Source organism: Phyllobates terribilis, unplaced genomic scaffold, assembly GCF_046119375.1.
Source record: "Phyllobates terribilis strain yellow unplaced genomic scaffold, ASM4611937v1 Scaffold_1024__1_contigs__length_465996, whole genome shotgun sequence".
In the NCBI taxonomy this organism is placed as follows: Eukaryota; Metazoa; Chordata; class Amphibia; order Anura; family Dendrobatidae; genus Phyllobates; species Phyllobates terribilis.
Window position 1 is genome coordinate 87,935 of NW_027363784.1, and position 17,692 is coordinate 105,626.

At 42.4% G+C, this 17,692-nt stretch overlaps 9 non-coding genes and 1 pseudogene across 9 annotated transcripts; all 10 read right to left on the reverse strand.

The window, feature by feature from the left end:
- Positions 1-50: 50 nt before the first annotated feature.
- On the reverse strand, positions 51-241 carry LOC141241968 (U2 spliceosomal RNA). Its single transcript, XR_012306625.1, has one exon. It is a non-coding gene; the product is annotated as a U2 spliceosomal RNA (small nuclear RNA).
- Positions 242-1,356: 1,115 nt separating this feature from the next.
- On the reverse strand, positions 1,357-1,547 carry LOC141241969 (U2 spliceosomal RNA). The gene has a single exon (XR_012306626.1). It is a non-coding gene; the product is annotated as a U2 spliceosomal RNA (small nuclear RNA).
- Positions 1,548-2,662: 1,115 nt separating this feature from the next.
- Positions 2,663-2,882, reverse strand: LOC141241902 (U2 spliceosomal RNA; annotated as a pseudogene).
- Positions 2,883-9,268: 6,386 nt separating this feature from the next.
- Positions 9,269-9,459, reverse strand: LOC141241971 (U2 spliceosomal RNA). Its single transcript, XR_012306627.1, has one exon. It is a non-coding gene; the product is annotated as a U2 spliceosomal RNA (small nuclear RNA).
- Positions 9,460-10,574: 1,115 nt separating this feature from the next.
- LOC141241972 (U2 spliceosomal RNA) lies at positions 10,575-10,765 on the reverse strand. Its single transcript, XR_012306628.1, has one exon. It is a non-coding gene; the product is annotated as a U2 spliceosomal RNA (small nuclear RNA).
- Positions 10,766-11,880: 1,115 nt separating this feature from the next.
- LOC141241973 (U2 spliceosomal RNA) lies at positions 11,881-12,071 on the reverse strand. Its single transcript, XR_012306629.1, has one exon. It is a non-coding gene; the product is annotated as a U2 spliceosomal RNA (small nuclear RNA).
- Positions 12,072-13,183: 1,112 nt separating this feature from the next.
- LOC141241974 (U2 spliceosomal RNA) lies at positions 13,184-13,374 on the reverse strand. The gene has a single exon (XR_012306630.1). It is a non-coding gene; the product is annotated as a U2 spliceosomal RNA (small nuclear RNA).
- A 1,115-nt stretch (positions 13,375-14,489) lies between these two features.
- On the reverse strand, positions 14,490-14,680 carry LOC141241975 (U2 spliceosomal RNA). Its single transcript, XR_012306631.1, has one exon. It is a non-coding gene; the product is annotated as a U2 spliceosomal RNA (small nuclear RNA).
- A 1,115-nt stretch (positions 14,681-15,795) lies between these two features.
- LOC141241976 (U2 spliceosomal RNA) lies at positions 15,796-15,986 on the reverse strand. The gene has a single exon (XR_012306632.1). It is a non-coding gene; the product is annotated as a U2 spliceosomal RNA (small nuclear RNA).
- Positions 15,987-17,104: 1,118 nt separating this feature from the next.
- On the reverse strand, positions 17,105-17,295 carry LOC141241868 (U2 spliceosomal RNA). Its single transcript, XR_012306561.1, has one exon. It is a non-coding gene; the product is annotated as a U2 spliceosomal RNA (small nuclear RNA).
- Positions 17,296-17,692: the final 397 nt, after the last annotated feature.

Genomic DNA, 17,692 nt, shown 5'->3' on the forward strand with positions numbered 1-17,692 from the left:
ACAAAAAACATTGAATTCAATTCTTTCTGATTTTAGAAACTGCATTAAAGAAGGGGTGCACCGGTCCTGGAGATACTGCAATACCAGGTCAATGCGTGGAGTGGACAGAGCAAGCTCTTTTTCCATCTCCCTGTTCTAAAAATCCATTTAATATATGGTCCCCAGATAGGGGACGTATCAGATATTAAACTGATAAGAACAGATACTACACTTGATCTTAGCCAAAAGGCCGAGAAGCGATAACCAGAATTGGTTTCAAACTACGGAGCCACCCAAGGATCCTGAAAAGTCCATTTGTGGAGATGAGCTCCTGGACTCCCGTTAAGAAGACATGTTGTCAACCTCTAGATCCCTTACATGCCTGCACTTTTCGGCTTGCTGCTGCTGCAATCCACGCGTTTTAGATCTGCATAACTCCACCTCTTTAAACACAGCACCTTCACCCCCTGCTGTTCCCACCCGCCTCAACACCGTTGGAAGGGAGGAGAACCAATTAAGGCGGGGGGTGGGGTGGAACGAGCAGCTGTCTACCCTTAGCAGGAGGGCTCCTGATTACATACCTCTCCTGCTGCTGCTGCTGCTGGCTGTCCAGCAGCAGACTGAAGGTGGCTGCTGCTGTGCACAGGTATATAAAGGCTCAGAGCCTATTATGACACGCGCAGCCAGCGTTCCATTGCCACATTCCATCTACTGCAGGCAGGATACCTGGCTGGCTGAATGTCGCTGAGAAGCTCACAGAGACCGCCATAAGCAACAGTTTAACAGAATGCCACAGACTAATCAACCAAACTTTTTGGGTTGGGTTCTCTTTTATAGTCTGCAGGCATTAAATGAAAGAAGTCAGTGTTCCAGCAGAAGGAGACAACGTTTCAGAAAAGGCATTGTAGCAAACCAAAAAAGAAATTTTAAGCGCAGCAGAGTAACCAGCGCACATACCTGTTAGCTCAGGTGAGTTTAAAAGGCTGCTGTTGATAACAAGGGCATTTGCTAAATAGATGGTGTGTGTGCAACAATATACTGAAAGGTCAATTATATTTTGCAGCTTATCTCACCACCTGTAGTTATTTAGGTGAAAGCTCCAAAATGCTTGCCTAATATGTCTGTTTATCCAAAAGGAAGTAAAAAGGGAGAGCTAGAAAGATAGCATTGCATCACATTACATGGCAATGCAATGCACAGTTGCTGAAGTTGAACCAAAATGAGCTTGTAATCTGGCTTCTGCAACTTTGAACATGAAAAATCCAATGAGGAGAAGAAAAGCAAAGCCAAAGAGTCCATCCCAAAATCCGACAAACAAGCAAAATGAACAAAAAACATTGAATTCAATTCTTTCTGATTTTAGAAACTGCATTAAAGAAGGGGTGCACCGGTCCTGGAGATACTGCAATACCAGGTCAATGCGTGGAGTGGACAGAGCAAGCTCTTTTTCCATCTCCCTGTTCTAAAAATCCATTTAATATATGGTCCCCAGATAGGGGACGTATCAGATATTAAACTGATAAGAACAGATACTACACTTGATCTTAGCCAAAAGGCCGAGAAGCGATAACCAGAATTGGTTTCAAACTACGGAGCCACCCAAGGATCCTGAAAAGTCCATTTGTGGAGATGAGCTCCTGGACTCCCGTTAAGAAGACATGTTGTCAACCTCTAGATCCCTTACATGCCTGCACTTTTCGGCTTGCTGCTGCTGCAATCCACGCGTTTTAGATCTGCATAACTCCACCTCTTTAAACACAGCACCTTCACCCCCTGCTGTTCCCACCCGCCTCAACACCGTTGGAAGGGAGGAGAACCAATTAAGGCGGGGGGTGGGGTGGAACGAGCAGCTGTCTACCCTTAGCAGGAGGGCTCCTGATTACATACCTCTCCTGCTGCTGCTGCTGCTGGCTGTCCAGCAGCAGACTGAAGGTGGCTGCTGCTGTGCACAGGTATATAAAGGCTCAGAGCCTATTATGACACGCGCAGCCAGCGTTCCATTGCCACATTCCATCTACTGCAGGCAGGATACCTGGCTGGCTGAATGTCGCTGAGAAGCTCACAGAGACCGCCATAAGCAACAGTTTAACAGAATGCCACAGACTAATCAACCAAACTTTTTGGGTTGGGTTCTCTTTTATAGTCTGCAGGCATTAAATGAAAGAAGTCAGTGTTCCAGCAGAAGGAGACAACGTTTCAGAAAAGGCATTGTAGCAAACCAAAAAAGAAATTTTAAGCGCAGCAGAGTAACCAGCGCACATACCTGTTAGCTCAGGTGAGTTTAAAAGGCTGCTGTTGATAACAAGGGCATTTGCTAAATAGATGGTGTGTGTGCAACAATATACTGAAAGGTCAATTATATTGTGCAGCTTATCTCACCACCTGTAGTTATTTAGGTGAAAGCTCCAAAATGCTTGCCTAATATGTCTGTTTATCCAAAAGGAAGTAAAAAGGGAGAGCTAGAAAGATAGCATTGCATCACATTACATGGCAATGCAATGCACAGTTGCTGAAGTTGAACCAAAATGAGCTTGTAATCTGGCTTCTGCAACTTTGAACATGAAAAATCCAATGAGGAGAAGAAAAGCAAAGCCAAAGAGTCCATCCCAAAATCCGACAAACAAGCAAAATGAACCAAAAACATTGAATTCAATTCTTTCTGATTTTAGAAACTGCATTAAAGAAGGGGTGCACCGGTCCTGGAGATACTGCAATACCAGGTCAATGCGTGGAGTGGACAGAGCAAGCTCTTTTTCCATCTCCCTGTTCTAAAAATCCATTTAATATATGGTCCCCAGATAGGGGACGTATCAGATATTAAACTGATAAGAACAGATTTTTTTTTTTTTTTTTTTTTTTTTTAAGACTCAGATTACAAAGTCTTGGAATCAACAAAAAGATAAGAAGACTCAAATCCATCATCGTGCATTCTACCAATTTTAATACTTCTCCAAATCTTTTATTTTCCTTTTTCTTTTATATATATATATTTATTTATTTTTTCCCTCTTTTTTTTTTTTTTTTAAAAATTATATAGTTTTGGCTATTTTTTTTTGTTTGTTTTTGTTTTTGTTTTTTTGTTTTTCCACAGGTTTTCAAAAAATCAAAGCTTACAAGGTAAGTTCATTCCATTTACATTGTTTCCATTTCTCATTTGCTTTCACCTTGCCAAGCGTCATTTTGTCCCTCCAGAAATACATGTACAAATAACTTAGACATAATTTAATACACTGGTCGACTGTTACTTCCTTATGTTTAAACACTAAAATGTTCCTTGCTTTCCACAATGCCGCCTTCACACATGCAATAATAATCCATACAATTTTAAAATCCTCCTCTCTTATCCCCATCCCATAAAATACTCTGTTAAAATCCAAAAAATTAACAGTACTCACAGCTCTCACTATATTGCACACTTTCCTCCATATTGTCTGTGCAAAATTACAATTCCAGAAGATGTGCATGGGTGTTTCACTATTCCCACACCTGGATCTTGGGCACACTTCAGATCTTACCAACCCACGCCTGTGTTGGAACTCACGGGTTGGCAGGCAGTCTTTTACTATACACCAGAGTAAATCCCTGTGTTCATTAGATAACACACTATAATTTACATTCATCCAGATTCTTTCCACAATTTTGAATGAAAAATGTTCCACAGGACTGATACCTATTCTCTCTTCCAGGATTTTTAGGATTTTTTTATGGCATTTAAGAACATTTATTTCGACCATCTTAAGTTTAAAATCTCTTAAAATTTTTTCTAAAACAATATAATTTCCTGGAGGTAAAAACCTATAAGGCCTATTTAGAGACATCTCCAACCATTTATAATTTCTAATATAGAAACCTAAATTATATATAGAAAACAACTTTAGCTTAGAGCCTGGTCCTAATAAAGTGCATACACAGTTCGCTACATACTTTGCATATAAAAAGGACCTAATATCCGGAAAACCTTTCCCACCTTTTTTCTTTGATTTATATATCTCCTCTCTCTTTACTCTTTCCATCTTGGATCTCCATAAAAAATTAAAACATACCTTAATAACTCTCTTCATGATATTATTTTGGGGGATAAAAACTGTTGAGACATATAAAAACATTGGGAGTAAAACCTGTCTAATAATTAAAATTTTTCCTTCCAGGGTAAGATCTCTCAACTGCCAGAAAGTAATCTTTTTCTTAACTCTTTCCAGCAGAGACTCCCAATTTCTTACATTACCACCTGACTCTGAGAAATAAATACCTAAAATTTTTACTTCATTCATTCTTGTTAATTTACACTCAGAATCTACAATAAAATCACCAACAGTTAAAATACCAGATTTTTCCATGTTAATTTTAAAACCCGATGCGCCCCCAAACCAATCCACTGTTCTTATGGCTCTGTTCATGCTTCTAGTGTCTTTAACTAAAACCGTCACATCATCCATATATGCCACCACTTTAACTTGTTCATTGCAACTCCCGGGAATAAAAAAACCATTGATTACCTTATCTCTCCTAAAAGCTGCTAAAAGTGGTTCAATTGCACAAATAAAAAGAATAGGGGATAAGGGACACCCCTGTTTAACGCCACAGTTTATTTTTACATTATCAGATAAAAAACCATTAATAGATATTTTGCTAAAACATGATTTGTAAAGAGATTTAATACGTTTGCTAAAAACATCCGGGCATCCCATTTTCTCTAAAACTGCAAATAAAAAATCATGGGCAACTCTATCGTACGCTTTTTCAAAATCCAAAGTAATTAGAGCAAGCTTTTGTTTTCTGTCTAAAACATCCCATAAAACATCCCTGATTAAAATCAATGAGTCGCTGATTCTCCGATTTGGCACTGCACACGTCTGATCCACTTCTATTACTGAGCCGATTACCTTTTTTAATCTATTTGCTAGTAACTTTGCATATACCTTACAGTCCGTATTTAAAAGGGTTATTGGTCTCCAATTTTTAATCAGTTCTTTATTTCCTTTCTTAAATAATAAAACAATAAGACCCTCCCACCACGACTCTGGGACACTAAAAGATGCTTCTGCTTCTAAAATTACTTCATAAAAATCCTCACCCATGATCTCCCATAAACACTTGTAAAATTCAACAGGTAGTCCATCTGCTCCCGGCGTTTTGTTATTTTGTAGCGTATTAATTGTATTAAAAACTTCCTCTTTAGTAAAATTCCCTATTAAAAAAGATTTATCTTCCGCATTAAAATTTTTTTCCAGTCCTTCTAAAAAATGTTTTTTTAGAGACACATCCGTGTTTTTAACAGAAAATAAATCATCATAAAATTCTTTTGCTTTCATCTTCTTCCCCTCCAAACTTGTTTCTCCTTCCAAAACCTTCATATAATCCTTCTTGTCACATATTTTTTTAAAAAAGAATTTTGTGCATTTTTCATCCTCGTCTAAAACTTTTACTCGGGAATTAAAAATAATTTCTTTACCTTTTTCTTTCAGGCAGTTTTGGATCTTTTCTTTTGTTGTTCGGATCGCCTCCTGCAGATCACATCCGTTATTTTCGAGGTGAAAAAAACATTGCAGTTTAGCATTAAGATCATTATAAAAAATACGTTTTGCAGCAGCTTTCTTCTTTCCTTCTTTAATAAAAAATATTTTTACCTCCTTCTTGACAAAATCCCACCAATTAAAAATAGATTTAAAAAACGTTTTTTTTAGCTTCAGTTTTTCATACAGCTTTTTAAAACCTTCCATAACCACCTCGTCTTGTAGTAGGGATACATTAAATTTCCAGTGTGACGGTCTTTTATCCACATCTGATTCTATTTTAAAACTACATTCTATTATTTTATGATCTGAAAAAGGTGTTGAATGCGTTTTAAAACCTGAGCATGTTAGGGCTTGAGATATAAAAATATAATCTATTCTGGATGAAACACCTCTCCCCACCCAAGTGACTTCATGCTCCTTTTTTTGTCCATCTAATGCCCATGTATCTTTAAGATTAAAAGCTGTTAAAATATTTCTAAGACATGAAGCTGACCCATCTTTTACATTTTTTAAATGACAATTAAAATCCCCACCTAAAACTAATGGATCTACTCCAGGTAAAAACAGCTGCAACAGTTCAAACAAATGTAATCTCAAGGCTTTTTCTGCATTTGCATACACATTAAAACACCTCACTTTCTTCCCATTTTTCTGCACATCAATTCTTAAAATCCTCCCAGGGTATATCTCTTCATAATTTACAATCTCCCAATCTTTAGAGCATAAAAACCCCACACCATCACTTTTTGACTCGTTCCCACCAGAAAAGCATAAGTTACCCTTCCATATACCCTGTAAATATTCATAGCTTATTTTTTTTGTCAAATTACATTCTTGTAGAAAGATAAAATCAATATTTTCATTATTTAAAAAATCATATAAAGCAGTTCTCTTATATAGGTCGTTAAACCCCTGAACATTCAGGGACATTGAGCGGATCATCTTCTAACATTTAGTGCAGGGCTCTTCCCTCCGCCCTCATTCTCTACTGCCGGAGAAGATGGGTCTACCTCCAGATCTGATACATCCGAAGATGACACACTCCCCAGCAGACTTGTTGCTTCTAATGCCTTTACTTTCCCACCACATGGTATTCCTTCATTATCACTTCTATCCACACTTCTTTTTAGAGATTTTTCTGTGCAGTCCATTTGTACCTGCGCGCAAGGTAAGCTCTGCGACAGGGAATTAGTAGGAGTGGACTCCACTACTTCTGGAATATCACTTTCCCCTCCACAACTACTCCCTTTACTTAGTGGAGAAATTTCTTGCAACATTTGACTCTTCTCTTCTCTCTTCTGATCTTCTTTCTTCTGTTCTTCTATCTTCTTCTTTTCATTCTTATCTTCTTTCTTCTTATCTTCTTTCTTCTGCTCTTCTCTCTTTTTCCTTTCCATCTGTTTCTTTATCTCCATGGCCCTTTTTTCTATGTCCTCTATCCTCTTCTGTTTTTCCTCTTCCTTCTTTCTCTTCCTTTCTTCCAACTTCCTTTCCTCTTCTTCTTGTGATTTTTTAACCCGTTCCTCCTTCTTCTTCTCCTTCATTGCCCGTCCCTCCTCTTCCTCTTTTCTCTTTCTTTCTGTCTCCTCCTTCTCACTCCTTTCTTTCTCCTCTTCCCCTTTTTCCTCTTCAGCAGCAATGCCTGCTTCCACATCGTCTTTAGCTTCTTGTTGCTGTTCTTCAGGCGATGTGTCCATCTCCTCTACATCCTTTTTCTTATTTTTAGGGCACTCATCCATCTGGTGAGGAGTACCCATGCAACTAAAACACTTGTTACATTCTGCATCCAGATGTCCATATTTTTTACACACACGGCAGTAGTGTGGCATCCCTGGGAAGAATAAATAACCGCGGCTATGGTTGATATAAACCTGCGGCGGAGGTCTGGACACGCCCCCCTCCTCATTCGGGTTCTTCCTAAATGATACCACATACACACGTTTCCCGTTCCACACTCCAAACTGTGTTTCCCCGCGTCTCTTAGGGATGATTTTGTCACAATACATTGATAGGTAACTTTCAACCTCAGAGTCTGTAATAAATGGACTAAACAAATGAATCGTCAGTACTTTCATTGAAAACTGAAAAGAGGGGATTACTTTCACCCCCTCCAGCTCTACCTTCTCTTTATTTACTTCATAAAGAGCGTAGGCACTTTCACACTGCGAGGCTTTATTAAGCGTAACATCATAAAGTCCTCGAGAAAAAAAAGATTGAAAGCAAAAAAGATGCTCCTTGTCGATCTTCAAGAGCTTACAAATAACATTGAAAATAAATTGAGAATCTTTCACCTGCCGGTGGTCAGGAGCAACCACGAACCTGATGGTGTCCTTCAGCGGATGCTCCTCCGAGAAATAATCATTCGGGTTGCTTGCTTGATTCTCCTTCCTTCCTCCAGGGTTTCTCCTTGTCTCCATGATTTTCCTCTTCTTTTCCAGATACCAAGGAAAATATCACACACGGATCGCAGCCTCCACGAAGTTCGTCCTCCCTCCAACACACCGTCCTCCGTAAAGAAAAGGCACTGCAGCTTTAGCACCGATTCCCAAAAGCAGCACTGGATATCTCCAAAGGCCAAGAATCGGTTCTGCCACCACAGTAACCTTCAGCCCAATGTCACAACCCACTACAGATCGTGCCAAAAGGCCGAGAAGCGATAACCAGAATTGGTTTCAAACTACGGAGCCACCCAAGGATCCTGAAAAGTCCATTTGTGGAGATGAGCTCCTGGACTCCCGTTAAGAAGACATGTTGTCAACCTCTAGATCCCTTACATGCCTGCACTTTTCGGCTTGCTGCTGCTCCAATCCACGCGTTTTAGATCTGCATAACTCCACCTCTTTAAACACAGCACCTTCACCCCCTGCTGTTCCCACCCGCCTCAACACCGTTGGAAGGGAGGAGAACCAATTAAGGCGGGGGGTGGGGTGGAACGAGCAGCTGTCTACCCTTAGCAGGAGGGCTCCTGATTACATACCTCTCCTGCTGCTGCTGCTGCTGGCTGTCCAGCAGCAGACTGAAGGTGGCTGCTGCTGTGCACAGGTATATAAAGGCTCAGAGCCTATTATGACACGCGCAGCCAGCGTTCCATTGCCACATTCCATCTACTGCAGGCAGGATACCTGGCTGGCTGAATGTCGCTGAGAAGCTCACAGAGACCGCCATAAGCAACAGTTTAACAGAATGCCACAGACTAATCAACCAAACTTTTTGGGTTGGGTTCTCTTTTATAGTCTGCAGGCATTAAATGAAAGAAGTCAGTGTTCCAGCAGAAGGAGACAACGTTTCAGAAAAGGCATTGTAGCAAACCAAAAAAGAAATTTTAAGCGCAGCAGAGTAACCAGCGCACATACCTGTTAGCTCAGGTGAGTTTAAAAGGCTGCTGTTGATAACAAGGGCATTTGCTAAATAGATGGTGTGTGTGCAACAATATACTGAAAGTTCAATTATATTGTGCAGCTTACCTCACCACCTGTAGTTATTTAGGTGAAAGCTCCAAAATGCTTGCCTAATATGTCTGTTTATCCAAAAGGAAGTAAAAAGGGAGAGCTAGAAAGATAGCATTGCATCACATTACATGGCAATGCAATGCACAGTTGCTGAAGTTGAACCAAAATGAGCTTGTAATCTGGCTTCTGCAACTTTGAACATGAAAAATCCAATGAGGAGAAGAAAAGCAAAGCCAAAGAGTCCATCCCAAAATCCGACAAACAAGCAAAATGAACAAAAAACATTGAATTCAATTCTTTCTGATTTTAGAAACTGCATTAAAGAAGGGGTGCACCGGTCCTGGAGATACTGCAATACCAGGTCAATGCGTGGAGTGGACAGAGCAAGCTCTTTTTCCATCTCCCTGTTCTAAAAATCCATTTAATATATGGTCCCCAGATAGGGGACGTATCAGATATTAAACTGATAAGAACAGATACTACACTTGATCTTAGCCAAAAGGCCGAGAAGCGATAACCAGAATTGGTTTCAAACTACGGAGCCACCCAAGGATCCTGAAAAGTCCATTTGTGGAGATGAGCTCCTGGACTCCCGTTAAGAAGACATGTTGTCAACCTCTAGATCCCTTACATGCCTGCACTTTTCGGCTTGCTGCTGCTGCAATCCACGCGTTTTAGATCTGCATAACTCCACCTCTTTAAACACAGCACCTTCACCCCCTGCTGTTCCCACCCGCCTCAACACCGTTGGAAGGGAGGAGAACCAATTAAGGCGGGGGGTGGGGTGGAACGAGCAGCTGTCTACCCTTAGCAGGAGGGCTCCTGATTACATACCTCTCCTGCTGCTGCTGCTGCTGGCTGTCCAGCAGCAGACTGAAGGTGGCTGCTGCTGTGCACAGGTATATAAAGGCTCAGAGCCTATTATGACACGCGCAGCCAGCGTTCCATTGCCACATTCCATCTACTGCAGGCAGGATACCTGGCTGGCTGAATGTCGCTGAGAAGCTCACAGAGACCGCCATAAGCAACAGTTTAACAGAATGCCACAGACTAATCAACCAAACTTTTTGGGTTGGGTTCTCTTTTATAGTCTGCAGGCATTAAATGAAAGAAGTCAGTGTTCCAGCAGAAGGAGACAACGTTTCAGAAAAGGCATTGTAGCAAACCAAAAAAGAAATTTTAAGCGCAGCAGAGTAACCAGCGCACATACCTGTTAGCTCAGGTGAGTTTAAAAGGCTGCTGTTGATAACAAGGGCATTTGCTAAATAGATGGTGTGTGTGCAACAATATACTGAAAGGTCAATTATATTGTGCAGCTTATCTCACCACCTGTAGTTATTTAGGTGAAAGCTCCAAAATGCTTGCCTAATATGTCTGTTTATCCAAAAGGAAGTAAAAAGGGAGAGCTAGAAAGATAGCATTGCATCACATTACATGGCAATGCAATGCACAGTTGCTGAAGTTGAACCAAAATGAGCTTGTAATCTGGCTTCTGCAACTTTGAACATGAAAAATCCAATGAGGAGAAGAAAAGCAAAGCCAAAGAGTCCATCCCAAAATCCGACAAACAAGCAAAATGAACAAAAAACATTGAATTCAATTCTTTCTGATTTTAGAAACTGCATTAAAGAAGGGGTGCACCGGTCCTGGAGATACTGCAATACCAGGTCAATGCGTGGAGTGGACAGAGCAAGCTCTTTTTCCATCTCCCTGTTCTAAAAATCCATTTAATATATGGTCCCCAGATAGGGGACGTATCAGATATTAAACTGATAAGAACAGATACTACACTTGATCTTAGCCAAAAGGCCGAGAAGCGATAACCAGAATTGGTTTCAAACTACGGAGCCACCCAAGGATCCTGAAAAGTCCATTTGTGGAGATGAGCTCCTGGACTCCCGTTAAGAAGACATGTTGTCAACCTCTAGATCCCTTACATGCCTGCACTTTTCGGCTTGCTGCTGCTGCAATCCACGCGTTTTAGATCTGCATAACTCCACCTCTTTAAACACAGCACCTTCACCCCCTGCTGTTCCCACCCGCCTCAACACCGTTGGAAGGGAGGAGAACCAATTAAGGCGGGGGGTGGGGTGGAACGAGCAGCTGTCTACCCTTAGCAGGAGGGCTCCTGATTACATACCTCTCCTGCTGCTGCTGCTGCTGGCTGTCCAGCAGCAGACTGAAGGTGGCTGCTGCTGTGCACAGGTATATAAAGGCTCAGAGCCTATTATGACACGCGCAGCCAGCGTTCCATTGCCACATTCCATCTACTGCAGGCAGGATACCTGGCTGGCTGAATGTCGCTGAGAAGCTCACAGAGACCGCCATAAGCAACAGTTTAACAGAATGCCACAGACTAATCAACCAAACTTTTTGGGTTGGGTTCTCTTTTATAGTCTGCAGGCATTAAATGAAAGAAGTCAGTGTTCCAGCAGAAGGAGACAACGTTTCAGAAAAGGCATTGTAGCAAACCAAAAAAGAAATTTTAAGCGCAGCAGAGTAACCAGCGCACATACCTGTTAGCTCAGGTGAGTTTAAAAGGCTGCTGTTGATAACAAGGGCATTTGCTAAATAGATGGTGTGTGTGCAACAATATACTGAAAGGTCAATTATATTGTGCAGCTTATCTCACCACCTGTAGTTATTTAGGTGAAAGCTCCAAAATGCTTGCCTAATATGTCTGTTTATCCAAAAGGAAGTAAAAAGGGAGAGCTAGAAAGATAGCATTGCATCACATTACATGGCAATGCAATGCACAGTTGCTGAAGTTGAACCAAAATGAGCTTGTAATCTGGCTTCTGCAACTTTGAACATGAAAAATCCAATGAGGAGAAGAAAAGCAAAGCCAAAGAGTCCATCCCAAAATCCGACAAACAAGCAAAATGAACAAAAAACATTGAATTCAATTTTTTCTGATTTTAGAAACTGCATTAAAGAAGGGGTGCACCGGTCCTGGAGATACTGCAATACCAGGTCAATGCGTGGAGTGGACAGAGCAAGCTCTTTTTCCATCTCCCTGTTCTAAAAATCCATTTAATATATGGTCCCCAGATAGGGGACGTATCAGATATTAAACTGATAAGAACAGATACTACACTTGATCTTAGCCAAAAGGCCGAGAAGCGATAACCAGAATTGGTTTCAAACTACGGAGCCACCCAAGGATCCTGAAAAGTCCATTTGTGGAGATGAGCTCCTGGACTCCCGTTAAGAAGACATGTTGTCAACCTCTAGATCCCTTACATGCCTGCACTTTTCGGCTTGCTGCTGCTGCAATCCACGCGTTTTAGATCTGCATAACTCCACCTCTTTAAACACAGCACCTTCACCCCCTGCTGTTCCCACCCGCCTCAACACCGTTGGAAGGGAGGAGAACCAATTAAGGCGGGGGGTGGGGTGGAACGAGCAGCTGTCTACCCTTAGCAGGAGGGCTCCTGATTACATACCTCTCCTGCTGCTGCTGCTGGCTGTCCAGCAGCAGACTGAAGGTGGCTGCTGCTGTGCACAGGTATATAAAGGCTCAGAGCCTATTATGACACGCGCAGCCAGCGTTCCATTGCCACATTCCATCTACTGCAGGCAGGATACCTGGCTGGCTGAATGTCGCTGAGAAGCTCACAGAGACCGCCATAAGCAACAGTTTAACAGAATGCCACAGACTAATCAACCAAACTTTTTGGGTTGGGTTCTCTTTTATAGTCTGCAGGCATTAAATGAAAGAAGTCAGTGTTCCAGCAGAAGGAGACAACGTTTCAGAAAAGGCATTGTAGCAAACCAAAAAAGAAATTTTAAGCGCAGCAGAGTAACCAGCGCACATACCTGTTAGCTCAGGTGAGTTTAAAAGGCTGCTGTTGATAACAAGGGCATTTGCTAAATAGATGGTGTGTGTGCAACAATATACTGAAAGGTCAATTATATTGTGCAGCTTATCTCACCACCTGTAGTTATTTAGGTGAAAGCTCCAAAATGTTTGCCTAATATGTCTGTTTATCCAAAAGGAAGTAAAAAGGGAGAGCTAGAAAGATAGCATTGCATCACATTACATGGCAATGCAATGCACAGTTGCTGAAGTTGAACCAAAATGAGCTTGTAATCTGGCTTCTGCAACTTTGAACATGAAAAATCCAATGAGGAGAAGAAAAGCAAAGCCAAAGAGTCCATCCCAAAATCCGACAAACAAGCAAAATGAACAAAAAACATTGAATTCAATTCTTTCTGATTTTAGAAACTGCATTAAAGAAGGGGTGCACCGGTCCTGGAGATACTGCAATACCAGGTCAATGCGTGGAGTGGACAGAGCAAGCTCTTTTTCCATCTCCCTGTTCTAAAAATCCATTTAATATATGGTCCCCAGATAGGGGACGTATCAGATATTAAACTGATAAGAACAGATACTACACTTGATCTTAGCCAAAAGGCCGAGAAGCGATAACCAGAATTGGTTTCAAACTACGGAGCCACCCAAGGATCCTGAAAAGTCCATTTGTGGAGATGAGCTCCTGGACTCCCGTTAAGAAGACATGTTGTCAACCTCTAGATCCCTTACATGCCTGCACTTTTCGGCTTGCTGCTGCTGCAATCCACGCGTTTTAGATCTGCATAACTCCACCTCTTTAAACACAGCACCTTCACCCCCTGCTGTTCCCACCCGCCTCAACACCGTTGGAAGGGAGGAGAACCAATTAAGGCGGGGTGTGGGGTGGAACGAGCAGCTGTCTACCGTTAGCAGGAGGGCTCCTGATTACATACCTCTCCTGCTGCTGCTGCTGCTGGCTGTCCAGCAGCAGACTGAAGGTGGCTGCTGCTGTGCACAGGTATATAAAGGCTCAGAGCCTATTATGACACGCGCAGCCAGCGTTCCATTGCCACATTCCATCTACTGCAGGCAGGATACCTGGCTGGCTGAATGTCGCTGAGAAGCTCACAGAGACCGCCATAAGCAACAGTTTAACAGAATGCCACAGACTAATCAACCAAACTTTTTGGGTTGGGTTCTCTTTTATAGTCTGCAGGCATTAAATGAAAGAAGTCAGTGTTCCAGCAGAAGGAGACAACGTTTCAGAAAAGGCATTGTAGCAAACCAAAAAAGAAATTTTAAGCGCAGCAGAGTAACCAGCGCACATACCTGTTAGCTCAGGTGAGTTTAAAAGGCTGCTGTTGATAACAAGGGCATTTGCTAAATTGATGGTGTGTGTGCAACAATATACTGAAAGGTCAATTATATTGTGCAGCTTATCTCACCACCTGTAGTTATTTAGGTGAAAGCTCCAAAATGCTTGCCTAATATGTCTGTTTATCCAAAAGGAAGTAAAAAGGGAGAGCTAGAAAGATAGCATTGCATCACATTACATGGCAATGCAATGCACAGTTGCTGAAGTTGAACCAAAATGAGCTTGTAATCTGGCTTCTGCAACTTTGAACATGAAAAATCCAATGAGGAGAAGAAAAGCAAAGCCAAAGAGTCCATCCCAAAATCCGACAAACAAGCAAAATGAACAAAAAACATTGAATTCAATTCTTTCTGATTTTAGAAACTGCATTAAAGAAGGGGTGCACCGGTCCTGGAGATACTGCAATACCAGGTCAATGCGTGGAGTGGACAGAGCAAGCTCTTTTTCCATCTCCCTGTTCTAAAAATCCATTTAATATATGGTCCCCAGATAGGGGACGTATCAGATATTAAACTGATAAGAACAGATACTACACTTGATCTTAGCCAAAAGGCCGAGAAGCGATAACCAGAATTGGTTTCAAACTACGGAGCCACCCAAGGATCCTGAAAAGTCCATTTGTGGAGATGAGCTCCTTGACTCCCGTTAAGAAGACATGTTGTCAACCTCTAGATCCCTTACATGCCTGCACTTTTCGGCTTGCTGCTGCTGCAATCCACGCGTTTTAGATCTGCATAACTCCACCTCTTTAAACACAGCACCTTCACCCCCTGCTGTTCCCACCCGCCTCAACACCGTTGGAAGGGAGGAGAACCAATTAAGGCGGGGTGTGGGGTGGAACGAGCAGCTGTCTACCCTTAGCAGGAGGGCTCCTGATTACATACCTCTCCTGCTGCTGCTGCTGCTGGCTGTCCAGCAGCAGACTGAAGGTGGCTGCTGCTGTGCACAGGTATATAAAGGCTCAGAGCCTATTATGACACGCGCAGCCAGCGTTCCATTGCCACATTCCATCTACTGCAGGCAGGATACCTGGCTGGCTGAATGTCGCTGAGAAGCTCACAGAGACCGCCATAAGCAACAGTTTAACAGAATGCCACAGACTAATCAACCAAACTTTTTGGGTTGGGTTCTCTTTTATAGTCTGCAGGCATTAAATGAAAGAAGTCAGTGTTCCAGCAGAAGGAGACAACGTTTCAGAAAAGGCATTGTAGCAAACCAAAAAAGAAATTTTAAGCGCAGCAGAGTAACCAGCGCACATACCTGTTAGCTCAGGTGAGTTTAAAAGGCTGCTGTTGATAACAAGGGCATTTGCTAAATTGATGGTGTGTGTGCAACAATATACTGAAAGGTCAATTATATTGTGCAGCTTATCTCACCACCTGTAGTTATTTAGGTGAAAGCTCCAAAATGCTTGCCTAATATGTCTGTTTATCCAAAAGGAAGTAAAAAGGGAGAGCTAGAAAGATAGCATTGCATCACATTACATGGCAATGCAATGCACAGTTGCTGAAGTTGAACCAAAATGAGCTTGTAATCTGGCTTCTGCAACTTTGAACATGAAAAATCCAATGAGGAGAAGAAAAGCAAAGCCAAAGAGTCCATCCCAAAATCCGACAAACAAGCAAAATGAACAAAAAACATTGAATTCAATTCTTTCTGATTTTAGAAACTGCATTAAAGAAGGGGTGCACCGGTCCTGGAGATACTGCAATACCAGGTCAATGCGTGGAGTGGACAGAGCAAGCTCTTTTTCCATCTCCCTGTTCTAAAAATCCATTTAATATATGGTCCCCAGATAGGGGACGTATCAGATATTAAACTGATAAGAACAGATACTACACTTGATCTTAGCCAAAAGGCCGAGAAGCGATAACCAGAATTGGTTTCAAACTACGGAGCCACCCAAGGATCCTGAAAAGTCCATTTGTGGAGATGAGCTCCTGGACTCCCGTTAAGAAGACATGTTGTCAACCTCTAGATCCCTTACATGCCTGCACTTTTCGGCTTGCTGCTGCTGCAATCCACGCGTTTTAGATCTGCATAACTCCACCTCTTTAAACACAGCACCTTCACCCCCTGCTGTTCCCACCCGCCTCAACACCGTTGGAAGGGAGGAGAACCAATTAAGGCGGGGGGTGGGGTGGAACGAGCAGCTGTCTACCCTTAGCAGGAGGGCTCCTGATTACATACCTCTCCTGCTGCTGCTGCTGCTGCTGGCTGTCCAGCAGCAGACTGAAGGTGGCTGCTGCTGTGCACAGGTATATAAAGGCTCAGAGCCTATTATGACACGCGCAGCCAGCGTTCCATTGCCACATTCCATCTACTGCAGGCAGGATACCTGGCTGGCTGAATGTCGCTGAGAAGCTCACAGAGACCGCCATAAGCAACAGTTTAACAGAATGCCACAGACTAATCAACCAAACTTTTTGGGTTGGGTTCTCTTTTATAGTCTGCAGGCATTAAATGAAAGAAGTCAGTGTTCCAGCAGAAGGAGACAACGTTTCAGAAAAGGCATTGTAGCAAACCAAAAAAGAAATTTTAAGCGCAGCAGAGTAACCAGCGCACATACCTGTTAGCTCAGGTGAGTTTAAAAGGCTGCTGTTGATAACAAGGGCATTTGCTAAATAGATGGTGTGTGTGCAACAATATACTGAAAGGTCAATTATATTGTGCAGCTTATCTCACCACCTGTAGTTATTTAGGTGAAAGCTCCAAAATGCTTGCCTAATATGTCTGTTTATCCAAAAGGAAGTAAAAAGGGAGAGCTAGAAAGATAGCATTGCATCACATTACATGGCAATGCAATGCACAGTTGCTGAAGTTGAACCAAAATGAGCTTGTAATCTGGCTTCTGCAACTTTGAACATGAAAAATCCAATGAGGAGAAGAAAAGCAAAGCCAAAGAGTCCATCCCAAAATCCGACAAACAAGCAAAATGAACAAAAAACATTGAATTCAATTCTTTCTGATTTTAGAAACTGCATTAAAGAAGGGGTGCACCGGTCCTGGAGATACTGCAATACCAGGTCAATGCGTGGAGTGGACAGAGCAAGCTCTTTTTCCATCTCTCTGTTCTAAAAATCCATTTAATATATGGTCCCCAGATAGGGGACGTATCAGATATTAAACTGATAAGAACAGATACTACACTTGATCTTAGCCAAAAGGCCGAGAAGCGATAACCAGAATTGGTTTCAAACTACGGAGCCACCCAAGGATCCTGAAAAGTCCATTTGTGGAGATGAGCTCCTGGACTCCCGTTAAGAAGACATGTTGTCAACCTCTAGATCCCTTACATGCCTGCACTTTTCGGCTTGCTGCTGCTGCAATCCACGCGTTTTAGATCTGCATAACTCCACCTCTTTAAACACAGCACCTTCACCCCCTGCTGTTCCCACCCGCCTCAACACCGTTGGAAGGGAGGAGAACCAATTAAGGCGGGGGGTGGGGTGGAACGAGCAGCTGTCTACCCTTAGCAGGAGGGCTCCTGATTACATACCTCTCCTGCTGCTGCTGCTGCTGGCTGTCCAGCAGCAGACTGAAGGTGGCTGCTGCTGTGCACAGGTATATAAAGGCT